The sequence below is a fragment of the Dysidea avara genome, chromosome 10, assembly GCF_963678975.1.
Source record: "Dysidea avara chromosome 10, odDysAvar1.4, whole genome shotgun sequence".
Taxonomy (NCBI): Eukaryota; Metazoa; Porifera; class Demospongiae; order Dictyoceratida; family Dysideidae; genus Dysidea; species Dysidea avara.
Genome location: NC_089281.1, coordinates 14,307,295 through 14,329,677, shown reverse-complemented (window position 1 = coordinate 14,329,677; position 22,383 = coordinate 14,307,295). Strand labels below are relative to the sequence as shown.

Sequence of the window (22,383 nt, the reverse complement as noted above, 5' to 3'; positions counted from 1 at the left end):
AAATCAGTGTAGAAAATTAGAAATTAAGATAAATTGCATGCTATTGCTTGGACATGCCATAAACAAATGCCCATAACTTATGTATCTTTGGTCTGCAGAACAAAGATTTTCAAACTTCTATTGAGTAGACGAATAAGGTTTTTATTGTTAGACCCTTTCTTCATTAAGAACAAAGCATTCATTAATACGCAAGTATTTTACCAATTGTAAACAATGCTTTAAACTGTAAATTAGGCTTGCATGATAATGTCAGGTTTTTGCAGATCCACATTTGGTTCAGTGTAAAATCCCATGAATTGTTTATGTGATTTTTTAAACTACAAAAGAAAAGTGAATTACAGTACTTAGGACCTAAATGATTTGGGACCAGAGCTGTTTTAGATCAATCCTCTAACATAGTACCATATTTACATTCCAGACATTATACTAAAGGACACCAGGAAACTTGTCCATGGTCCCACTTGTACTTACTGCACACATTTAGAATGCTGATAATCAGGACACCTCACTAATGCGGACACCTTGATAATCGGGACACGTGTCCATGGTCCCAGTGTACACCCTGAAATTAGGACACCTCACTACTAATGATACCCCTTGATAATGAGGTGATTGCAAGACATGCACATTACATGTTTTGCTGTAGTGCTCTTACATCCTTAACTTCAATTTCCTTACATTTATATTTTGTACTTGTTATTCATACTTACAGAAATAACCAATGATTTTGTATCCAGAATGGAGTGATCCAAGAAACAATTTACAGGACTTTATATACAGCTAGTATAAAGTTTCTACTAGTTCTTGTGCGACAACAAATGTAAGCTAGTCATGGGCAACAATCTTAATTAATAATGAAGCAATTTCATTGGTGATAATCTTATTTTTTCTGTCATTTAAGACATATTAGCAGCATGCTCTAATAGTTGTTTGTATACGTACCATTACAGAAAAATTGTGTTATCTACAGGTAGTCTGTAAATAGTATCAGATATGTATGTACACAACATGTAATTGACACACAGACAGACTTACATTACATGTAAATCTTGTGTATGAACTACTGTTTACAACAAGCAAAGATGGCAGACAAATGTTTGCTATGTAGAACTCAACTTTGCTCTCTGTTTTACTGACTACAGAGCTCTTACCAGCTAAATTTGCACCAAAGTACAATGTAACACTCACTAATACTGTTACGTTTTTTGACACGACACAAATACTCTGGCACTTTGGAATATACATACAGGGGGTTTAGTTTTGTATTAAAAGTCCACAGGTAGTAGTATAGCTCGTGGGTGCAGTAGTGGTCTTGTTTCTTGGCATAACATATCGTCAATCATTCTGAATTCTTGCCATATCAGAAGTCCATCATGACACACTACTATTGTATGCCTAATGGGGAAACAAACATGCTCAGCACACACACATGCACAATGTGATCATACTATTATAAATGTATGCATTACATAATATCTATTTGAGTACACACACACACACTGACCGCATGCACATCATGCAACACAAACTATATACCAACTCACTAAACTATAAGCATAAGGTAACTATCTAACCATTGTGCATTTTACGTACATGACAGCCTCAAGCTCTCATAACAAAATAATTACAGGTAGCACATGCCTGCATGCACATGCACACATACTTTTGGGTATTGCTTCTCATAATGTAGTATTGTACACTATGCTAGCATGAATCCATCTATCAACAATACAAGATGCCCTGTTCTTCTAACTCAGGTACTGCACTGAATGGTTCAAAATACATTACAGTATGCAATACCATGAGAGAAATCCAGGTTGGCTGGCATGGGTTGACTTGGGATAGGATATGCAATTTGCAAACTTATTCCAGAAACTTAACTTGGGTAAACAATAATCATTACAGTAGGACCTCAATTATCCGAATCTCAATTACAATTATACAAACAGTATATAAGTGACTGCTCTATTAGAATATTTCACCATTAGGTGAATGTTCTATATTATATAGTTATACAACGGCCACGAGTGCTCTGCCTGATATAAACGCACGAGCCTGAGGGCCGTTAGGCCCGAAGGCAAGTGCGTTTATACAGGCAGAGCACGAGTGCACGTTGTATAACCGTTATGTACCACTCACCTAATAGGTGGGGAGAGTCTCACAAGACAGCTGTAACACTTATAAAGGCCAGGTTTCTAACATCGATTGTGGGTAACCAAGCCGGACGTTGCGATGACGTTCCCCCTGCAGCCACCTGAGATATTGAAAGCTAGTACGCTATGGGTCATTCCATGCACAATCACCAAAGAATTGTAATGACCCCCCTCGGATTTTGATGAAATTTGGTGTGTATGTAGTACTTATGGTACTTATTCACCATACCAATTTTTAGCCCCCTGCACCACATGGTTTCTGATTTATGACCACAAAAATTTTGAATATTTTATGAAAAGTTGGTACGACTTGCATTACAAAATCAACTGTAGCTCACCACTGTATTAATATTTTGAAATAAAATTTTCGGTGAATAAAGATAATTAATTGATCAATTTAAAAATCCATAAATTATGGGATAGCATGGTCTATTGTTGATAAAATTTTTGTGGTGGGGTCACAATGGGTTCAGGAGATATAATTAAAAATGTTGTAGCTTATAGTGAAGTATTGTAATCTATTATTGCTATAAGGGAGTGTACACCAGTATTAACCATTCCTAATAAGGTCATTTCAGATCTGACTTACATAATGAAGATTTTGAAATGCAGTGTAACCTGTATTAGTGACCACCTGTATTGAAAACCACCTTAGTTAATAAAGTTTAACTCTACAGTGTTCTCATGGACCCAGTTTGTATAGATGGACATACTCAGACCTTAATTGCATACTTGTAGCTGGCTAATAAAATTCCAGTCATACAAGACATTGTTCAAATTGCAATGACATGCATTGCAAAGATTCTTCAGTGAGCAAACAACTTTCTACCAGGTATAACATATTCAGTTGCTAACTAGATATTGGAAGTGTGCAGTGACTACTCCTATTGTCTCCATGGCTCAGTCCTGTTGCAATCCATTTGATATACCAGGCCATACTTGGAGTAGCCGTAAGAAGAATCTCAGACCTGTTTCAGCCTGGATGTGTGAAAGAGCTCCAAATATTACTATTGATATGAAGATTTGTGACACATGCAGAAAGAAACTAAGTAAGGAGTCACCTTGGCTAGATGTCACTGAGTCTGCTGCTTCTGAGCTTAATCCTTCTAGCTCACAAGCAACACAATCTGATTCTCTGTTCTTTCATAGTTCAGAAGCAGTATCTTCGCTTAATGTATGTCTAGCAGAGATTGGTGAGACGCCATTTTCTCAGTGTAAAAGCCGTTCAAAGGTTTACTGTGGACAGAAGGTTAAGAAGATTACTGAAGCCTTGCAGCGAACAGTTATCCCAATGGCACCTATGGATGATGGAACTGAGATGATCCAACAACTAAAGGAGAAGTTATGGGAAACAAATAGAAGAAGTGAGCAAGTTCAAGTACTAACAGTTTTACCAAAGAGTTGGACAGTGAAAAAAATACAGCAAGAGTTTGGTGTCTCGGAGTATTTAGCACGACAATCAAAGAAGCTGGTAGAGGAACGAGGCATTCTTTCTCTTCCTGGTCCATCACGCAGACCTTCACTTTCACCAGAAACATTTACCACTGTTTGCAATTTCTATGAATCTGATGAGATTAGTCGTGTTATGCCTGGAAAGAAGGATTTCGTGTCAGTGAAGAAGGAGGGAAAACGTGAGCATTTTCAAAAGCGACTGGTCCTGAGTGATTTAAAACAGGTGTACCGTGAGTTCAAAGAGAAATTCCCAAATTACAAAATTGGGTTTTCAAAGTTTGCTGAGCTGAGACCAAAACATTGTGTATTAGCAGGAGCAAGTGGTACTCACTCAGTTTGTGTGTGTACAATACATCAGAATGTGAAGTTGATGTCATTGGTCCAGGAGATGCAGATACCTGAGCTACCAACGTATCACCACTGTTTGGGGAAGACAATGTGTAACCCCCCACATCCTAGGTGCTATTTAGGAGAATGTGATGCCTGTCCCAAGATTGAAATTTTGAAGGAAGACCTACTTAATCACTTTGATGAGATCGATGTTGAACAGATTGTTTATAAGCAGTGGGTGTCCACCGATCGATCTACACTAGAGACGTTTTGTTCCCCTATTGAGGAATTTGCTGATACCTTTTGTAAGAAGATAGAGCTCTTGCGTCCCCATTCATTTATTGCCTCAGAACAGGCATCATTCTATGCAAACTGTAAGACAACTTTGAAGATGGGAAAGTTCCTAGTCACTGTAGATTTTTCAGAGAATTATTCTTTTATTTTACAAGATGCTGCCCAAGGGTTTCATTGGAACAATTCCTCAGCAACCCTACATCCCTTTGTCGCCTACTACCTGGATTCTGAAGAACTACACCACTTGAGTTATGTGGTGATTTCTGACTGTCTCCACCATGATACTGTTGCTGTCCACCTATTCCAAAGATCTTTCATCACCTTTCTGAAACAGTTCCTGCCGGCAAGATTGCACCCTTGTAAAATTATCTATTTCTCTGATGGTGCTGCACCACAGTACAAAAATAGGAAGAATTTCCTAAACTTATGTCACCACAAAGATGATTTTGGAGTTGAAGCTGAATGGCATTTTTCAGCCACTTCACATGGAAAAGGAGCATGTGATGGTCTAGGTGGAACAGTCAAACGACTTGCTGCTCGTGCCAGCTTACAAAGGCCATACAATGATCAGCTCATGACAGCACGTCAGTTGTTTGATTGGGCATGTAGCAACATTTCTGCTGCTCACTTTGGTTATTGTAGCAATGAAGATTACAGGAAAGAATTGAGTAGTTTGGAAGGTCGCTTTCAATTGTCACGGACAATTCCTGGTACAAGAAAACTACACTGTTTTGTGCCAGTTTCAGACAGTACAGTGGAAGTAAAGTTTTACTCTTCATCTCATACTTCCAGGAAAGAGAGAGTGGCTCTAGGAAAGAATGAAATTCCACCTGAATCAATTGCTGGATTTGTCACATGTTTACATGAAGGGAATTGGTGGTTCGCTTGTGTGCTTAAAGTTTGCTGTGATACAAACAAAGTACAACTGACGTTTCTGCATCCACATGGTCCATCAAACTCATTCAAGTACCCAGAGCCACAGAATATCCACACTATACCAATGGATCATATTCTAACTCTTGTAGACCCAAGGACGAGAAGTGGTCGTGTGTACTCTTTGACAAAGAAAGAAATGACTCTTGCTACAAAATTGCTTCACACTATATCATCACAGTTATAAAATAGTACTAGCTACATGCCTGTTTCACAAGTTGCTTATGCACACATTTAACTTGAAGTGAATTAAAGTGTCCTCTGTGTATGTACAAATCAGCATTATAAGTTGTCCAATGTTATCTGCTATAATTCTGTGCATGCTGCTAAATAATAGCACCTATCTTGTAATTCCATAGAGAGTTCAAATGGTCTTGATTTCATAATTAGAGGATGTGTCTGGTTGTTAACCGAAGACTATTAATATGCATTAAACTTTCGTAAACTAAGGATGGTTTTTCAATACAGGTGGTCACTAATACAGGTTACACTGCATTTCAAAATCTTCATTATGTAAGACAGATCTGAAATGACCTTATTAGGAATGGTTAATACTGGTGTACACTCCCTTAAAGCAATAATAGACTACAATACTTCACTATAAGCTACAACATTTTTAATTATATCTCCTGAACCCATTGTGACCCCACCACAAAAATTTTATCAACAATAGACCATGACACAATAATCATTCAGTAAAAAATTCAAAGAATTTGAAGCAGCACTTTTTGAAATATGTAGGATCAAAGTTTCTTATGCAACTTTTGAAAAGTTTAATTAAGCTGCTATCCCATAATTTATGGATTTTTAAATTGATCAATTAATTATCTTTATTCACCGAAAATTTTATTTCAAAATATTAATACAGTGGTGAGCTACAGTTGATTTTGTAATGCAAGTCGTACCAACTTTTCATAAAATATTCAAAATTTTTGTGGTCATAAATCAGAAACCATGTGGTGCAGGGGGCTAAAAATTGGTATGGTGAATAAGTACCATAAGTACTACATACACACCAAATTTCATCAAAATCCGAGGGGGGTCATTACAATTCTTTGGTGATTGTGCATGGAATGACCCCTATGCGTTATATCACTAACCTGCATTCGCTGTTTGACTCTCATCATGTAGTGCTCAGCATGCCAGCGTGATCACCCAATCGCCATATAGACTAAGCGCCAGACTAATCGCCATAGTGATTCTCTCGAGCGAAAAAAAGCAGCTAAGTAGACGGTTTAAGTAAACAAAACCTAACTACTAAACGATACTAGTTTAATTCTTACTATTCACACTGGCTAAACTCGAATCTGGTGGCATGACAAAACTGGTAACCACAATCGAACGTAAAGGTTAGTATTATTTAGAATATATTTGTTTTATTGAGTCATTGTCGAAGTGGACTACAGTTTAATCTGGGCTAAGATGGCACCAGACTAGTAAGGTGTATAAGTACGTTTATATATATGTAGACTAGAGTTGTGGCCACCCATGTTGGCTTTTTCGATCGCCATTGGCTGCTTGTAAACATTATACGTATTGGTGACGTTATGGCCCACAATCGACCTTTACATGTCAGGCTATAAAAGAATTCGAGTGATCTGTGAAGTGTCTTTCCACCTATTAGGTGAGGTGTCGTAGTGGTCATCGCCACCGGCACTTGTGCTATGCTGCACAAAACCGCAGCCAGTGCAATATCTGTATATTGCACTGCGGTCGGTGCATTATAACTTATAATGCACTCGTTGTGGTCTACAAAACCGCAACCAGTGCGTTACAAGTTATAATGCACTCGCTGCGGTCTGCAGCAGTGCAATATACAAATTATGGCACTGGCGGTGCCTTTGAACTTCCCACGCAGAGTGGTACATAAAGTGTATGTTCTATATAAAGTGTATGTTCTATTAGAGTAGTTGAATAGAATTTTGTATACAACTGAATGGGGCTTCATTTATCCAAACAAATTCACTTATCTGAGCACTTTTATGATTGAACTGGCACACAGGTGTTTGGATAATGGAGGTCCTACTGCACAAATTATATAATGCTTGAAAGTGCAATATTTGGTGAGGCAATTGCCTCACCTGCCAAGTTTGTAGCTACGCCTCTGCTACTGCATGTTTAAAGACACAATTACGTTACATACCCTTGTACAATCACTCAACATCAGCTGTCTTCTAATTAATGAACCTAGAAATAGATGACCAATTCGACAATTAATTCGTTAACAACAGCTGGCTCTGAGTTTTAGTCACTGGTGAGGTTGTTGGCTAAGATGTTTTTTCCCCATGTTAAAGTGGTCGCTGTTTTAACAAAACAGGCTACCAGGGCCAGGAACATTTTCAAGGACATTTTGTCTGAGCAGTGCCACTGGCTGGCGGTCTACACTTGTTACTTCTCTCAAAGGTTATTGTAATGCACCTGTCAATGTTAAGCCCCACTTCCCAGGGACATAGTGGGGATGTGACCTAGCTGTCAAATTCCCCAACCTGGTGATAAATTGTTAGGTCAAATCCCCACATATACCCAACCCTAAGATGTGGCAATAAGAAAGGATTTAACACGGAGCTTTGGTTTTATCACATGCCACAAGTGAAACAACAGCTAGCAGTCCTCCCGTTTTATTCAGCTGAAAGTATATGTACATAAGTGCAATATTATGATAGTGTGTACTGTATTATGATTTTGCCGCAGAATCTAACAGTTGATGTCACCTGCATAGAACAAAGACACAAGACGTGTTTAAAGTGTTGCAAGGCTATTGAAGAATACTGACTTATTTTATATAATTATACTTGTATGACATGTACGTAAGATTGTAACATGTTTTAATAGTTATGGGGATTTCACTGATGTAAGGCAGCGAATTTCACCAAAAAGCAAAATAAATATCATGAGATATGTGGGGGATAAATTTCCAGTGACGGTCACCAAGTTTGATTTCACTAATTTTAGTGAATTTCACTATCCATTTTCCAGTGAGATATTTCACTTTTTCCAGTGACGTTCTCCGGCTTGGCATCGCTGATGGCTGGGTTTCTTGTTTGCACCATTTTGTCGAAGTATACTACTTCAGTAGTTTATATACTAGACTCAGTAGGATACTCATAGAAAACGCTTGTATAACTACTGAGATATTCAACCAATTCACTACCATAGAACCATACCATGAAATACATGAACACTAGCTGCAACAAATCCCCATGAATGTGCCATGGCAAGTTATTCATGGATGTTTCAACATCCCCATAAAATAGCTACACATGAAAGCAGAAATTTCATGTTAATTACTGACATGTTATCTCATGGCACATGCAGGAAAACTTCATGGGTGCAGTGGTGCTCATGTTGGAATTGTTGAAAACAAACTAGCAGTGTATGGCATAGCTACCAGTTCTCTGATAGTGTAAGCTTAAGGCCAACAGCATGCAATATTTCAAGAATCAACTGACAGTGTGAGGTGCATGCATTCTTGTTAGCAGTGTACTGGGGAATGACAAAGATGAACTATATTATATGTGCAAGGTCAGTTCTGACTGACATGATACATATAGAGCTGCTATATGATTAAGATATAGCTAGAATCATTGAGTGTCTAACCAGCTAAGCTAGATCAAACAAAGGATCAAAGGTACCTCGGTACCAACAACACATACCTTATGATGCAACCTTATAAGCATTGCAACAAAAAAAAACACTGCATGAAAAATAAACACTGCTGAGCGCTGACACAAAAAATGGGAGGCTTGTGGATTCAAGTTTTGCTTTGCTTGTACATATGGCTCAGATTTTTTGGGCACGTATACTACATCATCTGAAATTATGACTACATCATCTGAAATTATGATTGATCCGGGTCCAATGAGCTTTTCTTTGACTGGGAGATTACTTTAAAGTGAAAAAATATTTTAAATATATATAAAGGCTTAGTGGTGTCCCTCAGAACAAGTCCTCAAAGGAGACTAGACACTGCATGGCTCTAGCAGGCCAATTTGGCTACAGGTAAAGATTGTGTAAATTATGACAGGGGTGTTGGGTCAAGGAGACTGAAGTGCATTATTCAAGAGCATGTGGAGAAACTTTTTTTGTAACTTTCAGAAAAAATGCAGTGTGTGAGATGCTAAAACTATGTGGACAAATGACGGAAAAAAATCGCTTTGCCTAGCTGCAAGTTGCACCACTAATCATACGAATTTACTACAAGATTTACGGCTTACAAGAGTATACCACCAGCAATTCCCAACCACATCATTGGATATTTATCAAGTCAAAGCCATTGTATCAGCAGCAGAGAATATTGATATATTTACATGTATAATGAATAACATTGGTTGCAATAGTGAAAACTTTGGTAACATTGGCCAATTACCACTGCACATTTTCACAGTTATTAGTGCTACTTCAACACTAAGCTGTGAAAGTCTCATCAATTACTGGAGTCAGTATGGAACAGAAAACTTCAATTGTATAGTCAAATGGAATTCACCTATCAAAGTACATTGATAATATCAAGACCATGTACCTACTACTTTTAGAATTTATACAGTTTCCATTCAATACAGCTAAGTAACTTTCAGCTGACCACACCACGGATAAAGCTAAGCAAAGACCTTTGCATTTATGGATTGGATATTGATGCTCTAGTGACTGATTGTTCATGTAGTGGAACTTCAGTAAGTGTTATAAAACGTACCATGGACACTATTTCAAACTTGATGCACATTACAATGTCTTAATTACAGCTGCAAGTCTATTAAAGATTTTGATGTTCTGATTGTCTTGTCCTGGAGCCCAGTCATTTGAAATTGATAGCAGCCTGTTCTTCACAGACTGAACTTGAGGAATTGCTCTATTGGAATGAATTAGAAATTAGGCCACCAAGTTTGATTGTTAAACCATGGGCTCATTATGATGATGATCCTGCAGTTGCCTTATTTGGCTTAGTTGCGTGTCTCCCATCCAGTGGTCTACCACTGTTTCTACTGGTGCTACTGCTACCTTCACAGTACAGCACATCCACTAAAATACTCTTAAACTTTTCACCTAGATATCCATGTCTTGAATGTGTGAAACAAACGTCATACACTACTATGCAATAGTCCAAAAGTGGTATCAGATCAGTGTGTTGTTCATATAATACTTGAGTCGCATATCCATTGCTTACCATACAGTAATTAATTTTCTATAGAGAAGGTTTTCTTTAATGTGGCATTAAAGCTTTCCATGGTCCTCCTATCCAGTTGATGACCGCACAAATGTAGCGTTATAAGTTTGGGACAGTTCCTCATAAGAGATATTATTCCATCACCTGTACATCCATACCTATACATGTACCAGTCCACCATGAGCTGAAATCGTGGTATGTAAAATGTATTGATATAGAGCAGATTGCAGGTACCAAGGAAGATCGCAAAAAATAATTTAGTGATGAAAAATGGCATAATATCGATGTATCTTCATTATGAATCCACATTGAATCCCTCTGATATTTGGTGCTAAGTGGAAGTGGGTCAACTCAAAATATTTCCCAGAAAAGATCCTCTACCTTTGAAACAGGTGTATAAAGTAAGCTTAGTCTCTGTAGGTTGTCGCAGTGGCTAGCAATAGCCTTTAAGCCTAGTAGACATTCCATCGCTTTTCTGCAAGTTAAATCTTTGAAGATTAGGACAAGCAACAGCTAGCTGTTCCAAATGACCAGAATGAAGTGTGTCAGTTAGAAAGATCAAAATTAGTGGCACAACTAAGATTATATAATTTAGAAATATGCATGGAGTTCAGCTTGTTCACAACAGAATGATATCTTCTGCACTTCACCATATACATTGTCCTTTTGCCATATATACTGACAACAATCACTCATTACTGCTAAATATTTCATGTTCAATATACCAAAGTCACTGAGTTTGACAAATTTAGTGCTCACTTGATCATGGCCAGAACCTACATACTCTAGTTAATGTGTGGAGTTCAGAGTAATTGATGACGTGTTAATGAATTGCTCAAAGGTTGAATGTGTGACACTGCACAACTTTGCTACGCTAACATCATCTAAACGCAGCAACTTATAGGAAATCTGTATTTATGCTAAAAATAACAATGTTTATGTACTCCATGCCAAACTATTAGTGTATTATTTGATCTCTTGATGGGAGTATACTGGTTTTATGGAGAAAAAGCATAAACTAGTAAATGTTCCTATACTCCAAAGAGACCACCGGCACCTTGCATTACTGACTGTAAGCTCTGTGAATTGGACACAAAGGAAGCCTTAAAGTGTTCAGCAAGATTATTGCAGTTAATACATGAAAGTCAATTATTACAGCTGAGTGTTTGATCCAGATTAAGTCCTTAGGACATACGCCATTGGATATTGACATTCAGAAAGGTATGATGATGGAGATGGCATTGAACCTACGATGATATGATGAAACACTGTAAGCATGCTGGCATATTTATATTTCGATTGACTAACTAAAAAGTTGGTCCAAGAAAAGAAATTACCTGGGCTGATGCATACACATGCAGTCGAGCCACAATAAGACTGAACTCAAGGAAGCTGTATCCTTTTGTGAAGAACCAGCTGGTTCTGCAGGCCTTCGCCTATAACATTGGTATGTGCAGTTGAACTTAATGATACTACTCTACATACTGGCTCCTGGTGACATGATTGCTTTAGAAGCAAAATATCATAAGAAATGTTTAGCAGCATATTACATATAATAGAACAAGATCAGCATCTAGTAACTCAACTATACATAGTGGTGATTGCCACAATAAAGTATGGTATTTGCAGAGTTAGTGGCTTACATGGAAGACTTTTATAAAGAAACAAGTGTTGCACCAGTTTTTAAGCTGTCTGATTTAGGTCAATTATACAAAACATGTTCGGAACAGTTAGATGATAGATGCATTCACACATCCAGATTAAAATCACAATTACTTTCTGTGCTGTCAAATTTCAGGGAAACACCACAAGGTTGAGATGTATTGCTTTCATTTGAGGACAATTTGGGTGGCACACTCAAAAAGGCTTGTAAGCATGACCATGATAATGAGGTAATTCTTTCCCAGTCAATTTCTCAATTCATAATGTTTAATAGCATCATACAGCCGCAGATGCGACATTCAGACACCTCTTCAAAGGTTAATGTCACCCACAAGCATGAGTACGTATATAGTATCTATTCCAGTCTACGGTGGACTAAAGGTCCATTCTGTAGCATGCAGCAGAAACCTACTTGACATGCTTTATGATGGTTAGTACTTTTAAGGTTGACAGCTGACATAAATAATTGCGTCTGCATGTGAATAGTTTGTCAAAGATAATGTTGTGTGCCCAACTAACATGTGCTCTGCACTATTTACAACAGCAGCAGTTGATAACCTGGACTACAACCCAATCTCTACCACAACAAAAACTTTGGACAGGAATTTCATTGATCCAGCATCCATATCATAGTTTTGAAGTAAGCATTCAAAGTGTGTCAGTTATTAAAGATTTAGCTCAAGTTTCATCTTGGTCTCTCGTTTCATTGTCAATTTGCCATTGAAACACACTAATACAACACCAGCCTCTATTCAATTCATTCCAAAGAGTTCACAGCACCTGCTGTTGATGGTCCTGTAACAACTGAAGCTAAAGCAAAAGTGTCATGAAAATGATTTATAAAGATAGTAGTACAGATTGGATATCTTGGTCTGCATATCATGCAAACTTTGCAGAAGTAGGCACTCCCAACCCCTGCAGTTAATGGACTTAGTAGACAGTGCACACTCAATAGCTGTGATCAAGCAATGACCATTATTCAAGCTGCAGTTCAACCTTCCAGTAATTACAGTGGACCAGCCACTTGCAGTAGACCTGGCCTAGCACACTGCTAGATCACATACACTATGCCAGTGGCTACCTGTGCACATCAGAGATATGCAAGCTTGTACCACCAGATTTATGGCTTACAAGAGTATACCACCGGAATTACCAACCACATCATTGGATATCAAAACCATTGTATCAGCAGCAGAGAACATTTGTATGTATCGTTAGTTGCAGTGGTGAAAACTTTGGTAACATTGGCCAATTACCACTGCACATTTTCACAGTTATTAGTGCTACTTCAACACTAAGCTGCAAAAGTCTTATCAATTACTGGAGTCAGTATGGAACAGAAAACTTCAATTGTATAGTTTGATTATGACAGTAACTTTCAGCTGACCACACCCCAGATAAAGCTAAGCAAAGACCTCTGCATTTATGGATTGGACATTGATGCTCTAGTAACTGATTGTCCATGTAGCAGAACTTCAGTAAGTGTTATAAAACGTACCATGGACACTATTTCAAATTTGATGAATTACAATGTCTAATTACAGCTGCAAGTCATTACAGATTTTGATGTTCTGGTCATTTGAAACTAACACCCCATTCACACTATCCTCTAACCTGGGTAGAGCATGGCATGGCTCGAAGCAAGTTGCAGTGTGAATCAATCAAGCTGTGCTGAACCGGATCCAGCACAGCATGACAAGGAGAGGTGGGCTGGCACGGGATAGCGTACAGTGTAAATGCATTCCGAGCTGGCCAACTCAGGTTAACAATATAACTTGCTTCTGTTGGCTACACAGCGAGATTATTTTATGCTCTAGCTGTCTAAAGCCGTTCTTCAAAGTGGCTACAATGTACCGTAGTTTTAGTAGACTTTGTGATGGTTACGCTCAAACAATGTGTTATATTCCTGGCGAAAGGAGCACTCAATAGCTTAAACATGGCACCTATAACATTGTACAACTGATTTCAGCTGGTTCTACATTTCCTCGCTACAATTCTAGTGTCTTGTTATTAAGTGCCTAAATAATCAAAAGCTTGTGCACTTGTTTTAGCTAATTGTTATTTAGCACTTGCACTATCGAGCTCGTGTCAGATGTAGTAGTGTGAACAAGTGCCAACCCGAGTTCAATAACTTGAGTTGAAAACACTTTGGCTAACCCAGGATAGTGTGAATGGGGTGTAATAGCAGTAGTTTGTCCTGTTCTTCAGAGACTGAACTTGAGGAATTGCTCTATCTGTTTGCAATCATTGGACGTAGTACAAGAAATTTGTACAAGTTTACAAAGTCTCAACTTATGTGGAATATGTGTTTCAAAGGCATCAGTGGTCTGTGGCTACTTATCCACAGAGCAAAGAAGTTAAGTTATTTAGTGGTGCACAACTGTTTAATAAATATGAAAAAGTTGAATTTAAAGGAACACTCGACTATATCATCCTTGTAAATTTCACTTTGTAACAAGCGACCATATGCTTACCAGTTTTTGCTTTGCCATCATTAACATATTGCTTCTTACGGACTATGTGGAGTTCAGAGTAATTGATGATGTGTTAATGAATTGCTCAAAGGTTAAATGTGCAAGTGACACTGATCGTTCTCCACAGCTTTGCCACACTAACATCATCTAAATGCAGAAACTTATAGGAAATCTGTACTTATGCTAAAAATATCAATGTTATGTACTCCATGCCAAACTATTAGTGTATTATTTGATCTCTTGATGGGAGTATACTGGTTTTATGGAGAAAAAGCGTAAACTGGTAGATGTCATCTTACCTATACTCCAAAGAGACCACCGGCACCTTGCATTACTGACTGGAAACTCTGTGCTCTCAACACAAAGGAAGCCTTACAAGCAATCAATATGTGAAAGTGGATTACTAGCTGAGCATTTGATCCAGTTTAAGTCCTTAGGACATACACCACTGGAAGTTGACATTCGGAAAGGCTTGATGATGGTGATGGCATTGAATCCACGATGATATGACAAAACACTATAAGCATGCTGGGATAAAATTTGTTATTTATGTTTTGATCGACTAACTAAAAAGAAAAGAAATTACCTGGGATGCATACACATGGAGTTGAGCCACGATAAGATTTAACTCAAGGAAGCTGTATGTTTTTGTGAAGAGCTAGCTGGTTCTACAGGATTCCTAATGCCTCCACCTATAACAATGATAAAAAAGTTATAGGGAATGTGCAGTTGAACTTAATGATACTGCTCTACAAACTGGCTCCTGGTGACATGGTTACTTTAGAAGCAAAATATCATAAATGTTTATTTGCAGAGTTAGTGGCTTACATGGAAGACTATTATAAAGCAATTGTTGCACCAGTTATTAAGCTGTCTGATTTAGGTCAATTATTCAAAACATGTTTGGAACTGTTTGATGATGGATGGATTCACACATCCAGATTAAAATCAAGATCACTTTCTGTGCTACCAAATTTCAGGGAAACATCACAAGGTCAAGATGTATTGCTTTCATTCAGGGATGATTTTGGGTGGCGCACTCACAAAGGCATGTGAGCATGACCATGAAAATGTTTAAACAGAAACATTATTTTAATGGAGATCCAGTGAGCCTGGCCTAGCACACTGCTAGATCACATACACTATGCCAGTGGCTACCTGTGCACATCAGAGATATGAGCTTGTTTTCAGAAAAGCATCCATCAATACTACCTGAATTCTCTACTGGAAAGTTTGTTGTTCACAAAACAAACAATAAATTCTCAGCTATGGCAATTGATCAGATGAACAAAATATTACCAATGTTAAAGATTCTGCAGGTGGAGCTATTGGACTGATGACAAATCCTGAGATGCTGGATGGTTGCAGGTCCAGAGATTTTAAGGATAGCAAAAACATTTGAATCATCGTAAGGAAACACTAACAGTGATCACCACAATCATGCATCATGAGGAGTACAGGCTGCATTTTCAGTTGAAGTCAAAACTTTGGTGTGTGTTTTTGAAGAAATGGGAACCCATTTTTGGGACAAAGCAAAGGTTAGTTCTTGATACAAGAGATGCAGTAAATATTGCTGTGAGCGAAACAGATTATCATTGGAAAGAGCATGTAATATAAGAAATATAATGAGGAAAGGCTCATAAAATGTGAAAAGCTCTATTACTGATCTTCCTTTGTTTAATCACACACCAGCCAAACTCCCTTTAAAACATAAGATTCAAGTTACAACATTAATAAACCTTTTTTCTCGATTGTACAGGGTACATAGCTTGCCCGGAGATCTCGATTCATATTTTGTTCATGAAAATCAAGCATCTCCACCATCCCTCTATATTGATGGAAAATTTAACTGAGTACAAAGTCTGACCTTCTTAATTGCCTTGAATTAGAAAAAGTCCAGATAGCACACACAATTGCTGTGGATACCAAACTGTCTGATGGTGCTTCAGTTGTACAGATACTCACTGAACTGTCCAACAGCAAAAACCTTTCAAGAATAAGCTGACACTGTCTTTTTGCGACCAGTTGGCAACAACCCGGAGACTGATGTTGCATAGGATGTGTATGTTGCTGACAGCTTAAAAGATATGGCTAGGAAACAGAGGGACAAGGGTACCAGAAGAATGACTCCAAGGAAAGATTTTCTTTGTGTTAATTAAATTCCTAGCTCAACAAGTTACTGGTTTACAAATCAGTTAAGAAAAGGAAATTTAAGCAACAGAAGGGATCAATGTAATGAGTACAACAACTGCTGTTGATTGGTGTGTCAGCTACTGCTCTTGCGTACACAGGAGGATTGCCTTTTCAAAAGTTGCATGCATAAGTGTACAGTCAATACCGATGCATTGGCAATTGCTGTGGATGGTCTAATTAATCCTGAAGAGCTTTGGATAGCTTATGGTAACCACAAATTTCCTATTCACAAAGTGATGGATCCAATGGTGTGTAAAACTCTACTGGAAATAGACGTAAAAGATCTGCCTGAAATAATTAGAAAGTATTCCTGACGTTAGCAAAGCTTTTGAAGACCTAATTCTTGTGGAAAATGACACAGGTAAATCATCATCGCTGCTGTTGGAGTGATTCGTAATATTACTATATGATAGGAACAGCGACCTAATGAGAGTTAATGATGCTAGAAAATGGTTATTTACCTAAAGATCTATATAGGAGCTTGGAGAACATACTGCCAACACTAAGCAAGGAGCTGGAACTTGGCACTGAATCAGATTCCTGAACTTCCTAGTCCATGGATACCATGGGCTGGCATCCACTATGGACAACTCTTCCAGATGCATCAGAATCTTGGGCATAAATTGGTAAAGTGCAAGAAAGAGAGCAACAAGTGGTGCAAATGTGTTAAAGCTACTACTGCTCTCTGCTTTGGCTCTGGAGACTGTTGAATTTATAATTTTTGGCTTAAGGCTTATTAAGGCATTTAGGCATATTGTAGGCTCAAGTCTTTATTGTGCTCCAAAATCTTCCAATTAATCTTTCTGGCAATTCTTTTTTAATCTTCTCAAAATTATTCCTTATCTACCTAATATTGTGCCAGATAAAAGCATATTAATTGTGGTTTATATAAGTGACCACTGTATTACAATTATGGGCTCAAAGTTGACTGCTCTATTAGAGTAAGTGACTGCTCTATTAGAGTATCTCAGTCATTTTAACCATTTTTATGCTTGCACTGTTTCAGTGGTGATATTTACATCAGGCTACAAGAAAAACCTATAATTTTGCAACAATTATTCCAATAACTCATCCGATTATTCCAGAATATTCCCCAATTCTTTCAACTACCTATTATTCCTGAAATTATATGGGCATAATAGATGAATGCCTACATAAAGAGTTTAATAATGTATGACATATAGTCCCACACAATTACGCCATTTCTAATTTACTTATAAAAGCCTTTACTTTTGGCTGGCTTTAAAGTAGTGTGACATTATGGATGCACCAAAAAGGCAGTATATATATGATGCATCTGGTACTACTAAATGGAAGGCCAAAAAGCAAAAACTAGAGAAAGAGAAGGAAGTTGAACCTTGTAACCTGTCTACTAGAGAAAGAAAGTGATGCTGTTTCTACAACTCCAAATGAATCTCGTGAATACCTTGAAGGAGTAACAGATGACATTCTCATAAACACCAGATCAAATGAGTCAAGATGTTGGTTATTTTATTTATTTATCTTTTTAATCCTATACTGTTGCATGTCTCCTCAAATCCAACATCATTTCCACATGACTCCTCCTACCTGTTACAAGAATATTAAGCACTGTACTGCCAAATAGAGAGTGTAATTCCTAGAGATCAGCTTGTATGAAGCCAAACTGCCGAAGTTTGTACTGCTTTCCTTGCTGTTTATTCCAAGATAGTGACAACCAAGAATTGTCACTATGTCAGATGTGGGAATCAAAGATGCTTTATGATAAGGTTGATAGTCAACAACGAAATGCAAGCGATTAATCAATCATTACAGAAAGAAAAAACAGGAATAGATTCTGCTCTTCAAATCAAAATAGAAACATCTACATGGCGAGATACATTAAGATGCATTTTAATATCTGACCTGGATGTGGACTGGCCCAAAGCATTCAGGAATTGCTCAGACGTCTTCAAATTAGTCGATGAGTGGATTATCAGCAGTTTTTCAACTTCAGCAATTAATTGATCCTGCTTGTAACTAAACACTGACAAGCTCGCCTTACAAACCCAAAAGCACAAGACTAATACACATAAACAAGCCACTATCACTGCAGTTGTTCATAAATATGGCAGATATTATGGTTGCCATGGAGGTGAAAGAACTCTATTACATGATCAGCATGCAATTTTGCCTGATTTCCATAGCTAGCTCTTATGGATTAATTTTTGACCAAATTTTTAATTGACTAGCAACTTGTATTAGCTATCAGCTCTGCACTATTGAAGATCTGCTAAACCATAGCGGGCATTAAAAGGAATGTGTAGTGTGCAGTGATTCATCACCTCGGCAATCTCCTTTACTCCTATCATTGATCCAATCACCTCAGTTATAGAGTAGTATGTTATCACCTTGACTAGATATAATCACGATGCGTACAGTCTCATATTAAACTTAACAGATTAAGACATCTAAACCTACTATCTTTACAACAACGTAGACAAAAGAGTGATTTGATCTACTTGTACCAAATTTTCAAACGAGGCAACTATGATATAGACGATCATTTATTTACCACATCCACTTCTACTGCAACAAGAGGTCACACAAAGAAATTATTCAAGCATCACACTAATTACATATACAAGATCTAATTTTTATAGTAACAGATAGTCTGGCGCCGCTGACCCTATTAGGCGCTTGTATCAAAAATAGGGTCTGGTCTGTCTAGCATTCAGGGCTTGTGGCTCGTGTTAACAAACATCAAACAGCGAAGAATTCAATCCCAACAGGTGATGTTTTAAGGGTTTCAATCAGTTAATTTCTATGGGCGGTCGATGTTTAGGCTGTGGAGACGATATTTCTACTTTCCAAGAGAAGGCGTCTATTATACATGAATGGTAAATGGAAAATTGTCCCTGGGTTTATTCACCCTGACACAAAAAGAGCTCACGCAACTTTCATTTCGTGACTTTCGCCCCAGTATTTACTCACGTCGTGCGGCCAAAATGCATTTAATTGGCAATACTGCGATTTGATTGGATGTACCAGTTTTCGGTAACGGTGGCACAAGTCCTTGATTCTAGACAGACCAGACCCTATTTTCGGGGCGCTTGTATAAGTGGTTGGCAGCGCCAGACTAAGTAACAGAGTAATCAATAACTGGAATTCATTATATTACCCCAATCTATTGTTGATTCTCCCTCTGTCAATGACTTTATAGCACTACTTAATAGACATTACAGTAATTGCTTACTTGATTTTGTAATTAGAATAGCACATAATCTATGGATGTAGACACAAGCCTTTATCCTTAAAATACATTTGAACTCATGATCACGTGATAGCAAGTATTAAATGGAATTCTAACCTTTCTATTATAGCAAAATGACAAGGAAATTGACCAGGCCCCATCGTCAGTAAATATTGTAAATCACGTGAGTTACAACATTTACTGACGATGGGGCCTGGAAAGCTGACAGTACGGGCACTGGCCCCATTGTAGCCACTGCACACAACCCCTTTACAGCACAACCCAAGGCACTTGCAACCTCTACACCCACTACTCGTGAGTGGTCACACATGTACAGCGGGTACACTTTAAATCAGGTGTCCTACAGACCTTCAGCACTTGTGCTGTAGTCTTAATAAACACATAAAAAGTTCATAGAAATGCTACCTGGGTGTGTGTGGTACCAGCGAGTCTCCCATTACTATGAGCCATCCAAAGCTCGATCTCGAGCTCTACCGTCATTTTTCGGTCCGTTGTCAAATCAGGTGTCCTACAGACCTTCAGCACTTGTGCTGTAAAGTTTTAATAAATATAAAACCCATAAAAAGTTCATAGAAATGTTACCTGGGTGTGTGTTGTACCAGCGAGTCTCCATTACTGCTCGATGTCGGTTGGATGTCTGAGCTCTACCATAATTTGCCGGTCCGTTGTCAAAAATAAATTTCGCGCATGCTCACCAGCAACGTTGCACGTGATGCAAATATTTCTAGATACACCGTAGTAGACACTAATTATCTAAGGGTGAGTCATTAAATCAACCGAATATGACAGAAGAGTCCCTTTACTGATACTTTTATAAGCCTAAGTATTCACGAGTAGTTTGAATTTTTATTGCACATGCGCACATTGCATTTCCGTTTGTGACACTGGAAAACCACTCTACTGTATGAATTTTTCAGTATACGGACAACGGACTTGAAATCCGGAGTACATCTGTATCCAGCACATTCGGAGTTTTGTAACGCGCATGCATTAGATCATCACGTGAGTTGAACTAGGGAATATGATATTGCTGTTGCTTGTTTGCTTGCTTGCTGTTACTTGCTTGTTGTTGCTTAGACTGCTGTGTGCTGCTGCTTGCTTTTTTGCTTTTGTCTGTTTTACCAGTTAGGCACTAAAGGTACAGTCAAAGGAACTGAAGATCTGCTGGCGGTAGTGCTGCTGCTGTTGCATTCTACCCTCTACACCCCAACTGCAGGGGCGTACGGGGATTTAAGAAATTGAAACTTCAGGTTTCCAGAATCTGGAATCTGTCATGGAACAGGACACATTGTAAACCTTTACTTAGGTAAATAATAGTTTCTCACATGATAGCAACACTTATAGAAGTATGATTTTAGTGAAAAGATTGAGATACTCTAATAATAAAGTGTTTTTTTTTGTTTTTTTTGCAGTAAATAATATAAATCAATAATTAAACACTCAAACGGTGGGCAGAGAGGCAAACTCTGCCCAATCCTCTGTCAGGCAATATAAACTACTCTAATATAACAGTCACTTAGCTCTATAGTGGAAATCCCTTCTCAAAAATCCTGCGTATGCCCCTGCCAAGTGGTGGTGATGATTCTACCAAGGGCGTTCAACCTGTTCTGCATTTATAACTACTTCAGCCTGTTCATTAGATGGTTCATTCCATTGTTCACTATTACCAACCTCTTCAGGTCGGCGTATGGTTTCCCACTCTTTATTAATTCCACCAGTGGGTGTGACTACACTGTCACGTGATTCCTGCATTTTGGTATCATGTGATTCTCCAGCTGGTTCACCTGTAGTAGGAGATGAAATATGTCACATCATCATTGTTACCAGTGACTTCCTGATCAGGTAAGGCTCCACCCCATCATTTACCTAATAAGGGAAACCCACCATGTCCTTCAGAATTTTGAAGATGAAGTCTGTGATATGTGAAAATTTCATGGTAGTGGAGGATGAGGTAGAGGATGTCATATTGTGACTATCACCTCACCCCTGACATATCCCTACTTGGTGATGTAGGTGACTAGTGAATAATAAGAACACAGGGGAGCTTCCTTGCCATTACTAACAAAGCTAGACAAGTCAATGCCTTTCGGCACCGAAACTTTTATCAGTGTCCTCCTCACGTCAAATGTAACTTGTATAGCTAAATCTATGCTCCACCCTATCATTGAATTTGCTTCACCTGTCTGGGACCATACACCCTTTTCAACGTAGACAGATTAAAAAATATTCAGAGATTTGCAGCAAGATTTGTGGCTGAATTTGACAAAACAAGGCTTCGACGCACAAAGCTTCGTTAGGAGATATGGCGATTTTAAGGAATCATTGCCGGTGTAATATATAACTTAATTCCCAGTGCCGGCTACAGCTATGCAAACAAAATTTGCACCAATTATTCATCTATTTACTAGCTATCACTGAGTGGGTGTATACATTTCTGATACCCAAAATTTGCCCTGTTTTGGGCAGCTTTTTCGAGCGGGTAATAATATCACAGGTGGT

At 38.2% G+C, this 22,383-nt stretch overlaps 1 long non-coding RNA gene across 1 annotated transcript; it reads right to left on the bottom strand.

The window, feature by feature from the left end:
- Window positions 1-816: 816 nt before the first annotated feature.
- Window positions 817-20,723, bottom strand: LOC136268999 (uncharacterized). Its single transcript, XR_010707185.1, has 3 exons — window positions 20,467-20,723; window positions 20,290-20,414; window positions 817-1,395 (listed from the first exon to the last, which is right to left on the bottom strand). It is a non-coding gene; the product is annotated as an uncharacterized lncRNA (long non-coding RNA).
- Between the last annotated feature and the right edge of the window lie 1,660 nt (window positions 20,724-22,383).